Genomic DNA, 7651 nt, shown 5'->3' with positions numbered 1-7651 from the left:
GGGGAGGGAAGAGGGGAGGGGCAAGACAAGGGGGAGAGGAGGAAGAGGGAGAGAGGGAGAGAGAGAGATGGAAGCTGCATAGAATTTTCATGGGGCATAAGGTTGTTATTTCATAAATGCAATGATTCTGTAATAAAAGTGTAAAAATGAAATGAAACGGACCCATTGAAGAGAAGACTGAATAGTGAAGGGATAAAAGAAAAATAAATTCATAATACTATAAGAACTACAGTGGGGTAGATGAATACTAGGAAATCATATTTTCTGGATACAACAGAACAGTTACACATATGAACCCACAACACTTGTGACAGAATACACAAGTCCTGTGCAAGCCCAAGACAGAAAAAAACAGAGCATGGAAGGGAGAGGTGGACAAGAAGCCCCAGTTCTAGCAATCGATGGTCGCCAGGAGATGGAGAGTCAATTTTCTTTAAGGGTGTGATGCCTGTAGGTTGACCAGGTTCTAGGGGATGGACCCTCATCCAAGAGTATTTGGAAAACACTAATTAGACTCAATAGGCCTGAAATCAAGCAAAGGGTAGTAAGGGGGGTGCAGATAGGGGAGAGGGTTTGAATATGATCAAAATACATTGCATGAGAATCTCAAAAATTCAATAAGAATTTAAAAAAATAATAATAGAGGACATGAAGTGACTGGGGGTGAAGGGAGGTGGGGTTCGATCTGATCATTGAAACTGACAGGGGAGGGGATCCGAATATGATCAAAATACATTGTATGAAATTCTCAAAGAACCAACAAAAAATATTATTTTTAAAAGAATAATAATAAAAACAAAATTTCATGGAAAAAGAGAAATCGACTGTCTCTATCATTGGAATTTCTAAAATGGAATTAAAAGAACCAATTTTTTTAACTTTTTTAAAATTTTTATTGAGCTTTTGTAGTTTTATACAACAGTTATTAATCAAATTTAGACCCCACCCCCTATCCATGCTCCCCAGACCTCTTAAGTAAGCACCTTCTGATTGGAGAGATGGCTCAGTGATTAAGAGCACTGGCTGCTCTTGCAAAGGACCCGGGTTCAAGTCCCTGCACCCACATCCTGGCTAACAACTGTCCTAACTCCAGTTCCAGGGGATCTGACACCCACCCTCTTCTGACCTCCACAGGCAATGCATGACACGGGTGCACTTACATACATGCAAGTAATACACTCACACACATAAAAATAAAAAATAAATAATTTTTTAAATTAAGCCCCTTCCAATTGTGACCAAATTAAGAAATGTACCATTGAAAGAACTCAGCGGACACCGTGGACAATAAATTCACAATTATCAATTGCAAGACACATAGTAGCAGAGCTCTTATTTTTAAAAGTCCAATTAGTCAAGCATAGTTGTGCACATCTATACTCCCAATATTCAGGTGGCTGAGGCAGGAAAAACTGCTGTCAGTCTGAGTTCATGTTTTAAGAAATACTAGTATATCAAACTACCTTTAGAATTCTGAGAGAATCCATAGTTTTAGAATTTATAAAAAGTGCCTTATAAAGTTGTCATACATTTCATATATATATATATATATATATATATATATATAATTAGATATATGCAACCACTGCCAGCATTACATATAGCAAGACTCTGTCTCAAAACAAAAAACGTTTAACTGAAGAAAAGTGTTTACTCCAGGCAAGATCAACTTACTAGGATATTTGCTATTCAGAACCGTATTATATGATCTCTCTCAAATATAGAATTTCTGTGTGTATGTGTGTGTCTGTGTCCGTGTGTCTGTGTCTGTGTGTCTGTGTCTGTGTCTATGTGTCTGTGTGTGTGAAAATGTCATATAAAACTCATTATTTTGTGTGATAACTCTAATATTAACTAAAAAAGAAAAAAAGCTAAAATAAATTAGCACTGTACTCTGCTGTTGAAGTTGTAGAAAAACAGACCCTCTTATCTTCCTTGCACTGAGACCCTTTTAGTCTCTTAGGGGTCAATTCTGATGTCACCTCCTCAAAGTAGATTTCCTCTACTGCCCAATCCAAATAATCTAAAAATTTCCTGTTGATTTACTTTCTTATTTCTTGACACTATCCTAAAAAATAAGTTTACCGTAGGCAGGGATTCTGTCTGGCTCATTGATGTTGCATCCACATAATGAATGTTCAACAACTGTATAATGGATGACTGAACGATAGAAATTAAAGTAAAAATGAAAGTTAAGTGACAAGGATTACAAAACTCTTTAAAGAATCATATACCTAAAAATAACCATATATCTAATGTATCATAACTTTAGAAAGCAGTATTATGAATTCTAAAAATACAGATTCAGAATTCTAAAGGCAGTTTGATATATCAGTATTTCTTAAAACATGGAAATACAGCAAGAACGAATTTGTAGTTTCTATAGGTTACCTTTAACATTCCTTTTTTAAACTTGCAATTACTTTTTCTCATTAAGCACTCATGATATATTGTAATTATAAGCCTCAAGAATCACATATCACTGCATCTTTAGAAAACATAGCAAGGTTATCTCTGGGTGGTAAAATTATAGATTTTTGTTTTGTTTTCTCTTGGAGATTTTTGGCATTGAGCATGAATTATTTTTGCAATTAGAAAAAGGAATAAGTGTTATGCTTTAAAGGGGTAAAAATATTTATAGATCAGGATGGAACAAGAGGTTTATTTGATGTGAATAAATTTCACTGCAGTCTACCAAGCCAAGCAGTATAACTGTGAAGAAAAACCCAGATGTTTGCCTTTGAATTCAGTTCAATATAGGCATCATTTGAAAAAATATCTTCCCCAAATGTTGAGAGGAGAGACCTGTGGGGTGTGTGTGTGCATGTGTGCACTCACGTAAGTGAGTCTGGCAGGACATGCAAGAGATCTAAGTACATTGCACAGGACTGGAGAGATGGCTCAGCGGTTAGGAGCACTGGCTGTCCTTGCAGAGGACCTGGGTTCAAGTCCCAGCACCCACATGGCAGCTAACAACCATTCCTGACTCTAGTTGCAGGGGAACCAATGCCTTCACCTGGCCTCTACGGGCCCTGCATGACACAGGTGCACTTACATACATGCAGGCATAACACTCATAAACATAAACAAAAAAAACTTAAAAATAAATTCCACATTTCAATATATATACACAAGAATGCTGTTTTTCAAACTGACAGAATCCAGTTTACAACATGAGTGCTAGTTAAAAATACTTATTCTTAAATTCTATCCCAGCTTCCTAATCAAAATCACCAAGATCAGTCTAGTGTGAGAAGTACCAAGCCACAACCTGGTCGGTGCAAGCTCGTTCCTAGGAACAAGCTCTCCATTCATCTCAAGAACCCCATGTGGAATTTAGGGTTTTTAAGCCTATATTTCCCCCCAAATGCAATGTTCTATCATCTGCCCAGAGCCCCACACTTGTCAGATGGCATTAGCACAGCCAATGCCAAAAGGAAAATAGATACGAACAGAAGCACTGAGCTCATCATACTAGACAGCTCCTCACATACATCAGGCAAGTGATTTTCACATATTTTATTTTTGTCTGACCTCTCTAAAATGTTTATTTGAGTATTCAGCAATATTTCCTGTGAGCATTTATAGCCTTTTGGATTCTTTAACGAGTCAATATGATTTTATCTACAGCCCTGGGAGAGAATGAAAAATTGTCATCGGTTATCAACAGAGCATTCTAGCACAGTGATACTGTCTTCTCAAATATCTACTGACAGAGTGCTTCCAAATGCTCCTTGGTTCCTCTGTTGCCAGCGCTTGTCAGGGGAAGGAAAAGGCTGGGCTTGCCCATTTCTCCTTGCTGCCACTATACATTCTTTCAAACCCATGTGTTTGCATGTACCCTGAAAGAAAACTAATGAATTCTATTTCCTCCACTGATGGCAATCTGAGCCAAGCACAGGCGGCAGTGATGCAACTGGCATTTGATTCATCATGTCCACAGTTCTGCACCTGTGCCACTGCCAGCAGGAGCAAGGCAGTACAACATAACACTTTGCTCATTCACATCCCCAGGGACAGGAATGTGTACACACCAAGGGAAACAAATCCTTGATGCAAATTATTTCTATTAACAACCAATATGTACGATTTAGATGAACCATTTCCAAACACAATGTATTTTGTTATGTTTACACAGCACTGTAAAAATATCTTGTGCTTGTCTGCTCAGCTGTATGATTAAAACATCCAGGACTGTGGAGGTATTTTTTCCCTTGGCCATCAACAAGGCCACCAGTAACTTACAGGCTAGAACAGATGGAACAGCACTGTTTCTTGCGCCAGTTCTCAGGATTTAACCAGAGGCCCTAAACCTTACGTGGACTCACTAATCTGTTCCATTTTCTTTGGAATAATAGTCAAGAGGGTTTATCATCCTTGCTTCCTTCTCTACCACAACTCACCATGACAGCTCTCCTGTCCATATCACATCTCTTAAGGGAAGGATTTTTATGAATGTCACTTCCCAGTCACTGGCCGTTCCAGTTAGCCTTGCCTGTTCCCTGCCCTTCATCCCTGCCCAGTCCATCAACACATCTGAACTCCTCATTGAGCCAGAAGTCACTGCTTCTGCCATCATAGCTAGACCTCCTTTTCCTACACTCTCCTCCTCCTCCCCTCAAACACAATCATTGCAGTTCAAATGAAGGACGGAAAAAAAAAAAAAAAACTACTTGCGAGTTTAACTTGGGCAGAATTCAAAAGAAGCAGTGTTATTCCTGTCAGGACAGAAACCAAACCAGTAATTTTAAATAGGAAGAATATAAGAAATGAAAAGTAGTAAAAGATAGCTAACTCCTAAAGAATCAAAATAAGTTAAGGAAAGCAGAAATTGCAAAACAGCAAATATAAGGAACAGGTTTGCCCTTCGGGCCTGAATAAAAATATGGAAGACTGAGTTCTTATCCCCATCAAAGAGGAGTGATGGCAGCTCACTAGGTGGTAAGAGATCACTGCGATGCCGTAAGCAGAGCTGGTTGGGGTAGTGAACAAGAACCTATCCACTAAAGTGCTACAGAAACTCCCTGGACAGTGAATACCACTTGGTCTCTCATACACTACTGGCGACAACATAACGAGATCAAAACGCCCCAACAGGATTAATCCCCTCCTGTTATGCCTTGCAGTATACCTACAGCGCCCTCTGCTGACAAGGCTTACCCATTGCCGGCTGGCAAAAGAATTGTTTACACATCCATCCCCAGAATCATATGTTCTCACCATTCCTCTTCAACTTCATCTGAGACGTCATGGACAACAAAGTAAATGCATAATATTGGGACAAAAATAAAACTGTTTTTGTACACAGACGAAGTAACTATCTACATGGAAAAATTACAAAATAACAACCAAATAAATAAATAAAAGGTCTTAGAACTAATGAACAATTATGTAAAGGTACAGGATACTAGGTTAACACACAAAACCCACTAGATTTCCACTACATATCTATGAAAAACTGTAAATTTGACATTCAAAACAAAACGTGATTCACATTGGCATCTAAAAATGAAATATCTAGGTATAAATCTAGCAAAACATACACAAGATTTCTATAAGGAGAACTACAGAGTTGATGAAAGAAGTCAAAAGCAAAGTAAATAAAAATAATCCATGTTCATGGATAGAAGAACTTAATGTTGTCCAAATGGCAGTTCTGCCCAAAGCAAATCAAAACAACAGAAAGTGACTTTGTGAATAGTAGCAAACTGATTTTAAAAATGCACAAGGAAAAGCAAAAGACTCGAAAGAGCTAAGTCAATATTGAAGAAAAATTAAAAGTTGAGAACTGGCACTATCCCATGTTAATAGTTACTATGAATGCACACGAATGCCTGAAAAGAACAAAGAGATCAATGGATCATAATAGCTATCCCAGAAATCGATTCAGTCAAGTGATCTTTGACAAAGAAGAAATAATCATTCCAAACACTTCCTCATGCAAGAAAATAATTTATACCCTGATTTCACACCTTTTATGAAAATTTCACCTTTAAAAATTGTACAGTAGTATTAAATATAAAATGTAACACTGTTAAATGTATACAGGAGCATTAATAGAGTCTAGGATTGAGCTTCAGCAGAAGTTTTTAGATCCAACACCAAAAGTACAGCATATGAAAGAAAAAAATGGTAAGTTTAATGGTATTAAAATTAGAAACCTCTGCAAAAGACACTGAAGAGAATTCAAAGACGCATCACAGACTGAAAGTAATATATATATATACATGATAAAGATGTATATGTTGTGTTTGATGGATGATATTGATTGACAACCATTTGAGCCAGTTATACCACTCCTTGGCATACACCCAAAGAACTTATCCTATTGCAGAGACACTTGTACATCCATGTTTGTTGCAGCTCTTCTCACAACAGCTAAGAGATGGAAGCAATGTAAGTGTCCCTCAACTGACTAGTGGATAACGAAAATGTGGTTCATTTATACGATGGAGTTTTACTCAGCAGTAAAGAAATGAAATCATGAAATTTGCAGGTAAATGGATGGAACTAGAAACTGTTATACTAAGTGAAGTAATACAGACTCAGAAAAAAATGATGTATGTTCTCCCTCATATGTGGATCCTAACACCAAATTCTTATAAGTGAGTATGTATTCAGACATAACTTACAGGAACCAGGATAATGAAAAGGAACCAGGGAGGTAAAAGAAAAGAAAGAATCTGAAAGAGAAGAAGAGTAGAAAACAGGTGTTAACAAGGGAGATATGGATAAAAATGGGGTTATTGGGGGGAAGTGTTATACAAGGAACCTAGGGGATACAGGGAAAGAGAAGGAGCTCAAGAGAGGTGGGACCACAGGTGAATGGTATTATTAAGGGAGAAATGGGAAAAACGAGGGCACCTTAAATGGGGAAACCATGATGGAAGGGTTAGACAATATGGGAGATAAATAATGCCCAGCTACTTTTAGAAAACCAGAGGGGATCCCTTTGTTTCCTGGGCTGAACAGCCTCCAGTGTCCTGGTACCAGCACCTTCCCTGGGTAAGTCCAGCACGCCCAGCATGCCTTGACTCCCAGCCTCTTTCACTCTCCCAGCTCCCCGACCCGAGTCTCTCCTCCTAGGCTGGGTACAGGTCAATTTCTTCTTTTGGCACCCCAGACACCTGGGCTAACCTCTCGAACCAGAGCCCGCCACTGCTTCCTGATCCTTCGCATTGGGACCAACCCATTTCCTCCATGCGGCCCCCAGGAACCCTCTAGGCCTGTCCTGACCTCATTTCCCTTTACTTCCCTGGGCAGCACAGCCACCAGCTTCCTGAGACCAGCATCTAGCCTGGGCCCTTCTCCCAGGCCAGCCCAGACCACAAATTCTTGAGGACAGCATCTTTCCTAGAGGGACCCATACCTTGGGAGAAAGCTTGATGTCATCTGAGCTTCGTCTCACATGGGCCTCTGTGGGAACTCCTGAAGACAAAAGCAATTAGGCCACTCCAATATAAAATCAAAAGAGAGAACCTGAAGCATAGACCAACTAGCTTTTCATGCCCAACAAGTAAACCAGAAAGGCACATAAAGTTTACAAAAAGAAGTTCTAAACTCAAAAAAGGAAGGGTTGAGTCTCACACAAGAATCAGAAACTAGGAAGGAAATTCACATGTCAAAGTTACATAGAAAAAACAATACCATG

This window comes from Nannospalax galili, unplaced genomic scaffold, assembly GCF_000622305.1.
Source record: "Nannospalax galili isolate Female #2095 unplaced genomic scaffold, S.galili_v1.0 scaffold7, whole genome shotgun sequence".
NCBI lineage: Eukaryota > Metazoa > Chordata > Mammalia > Rodentia > Spalacidae > Nannospalax > Nannospalax galili.
Note: the sequence above shows the minus strand (reverse complement) of the source record.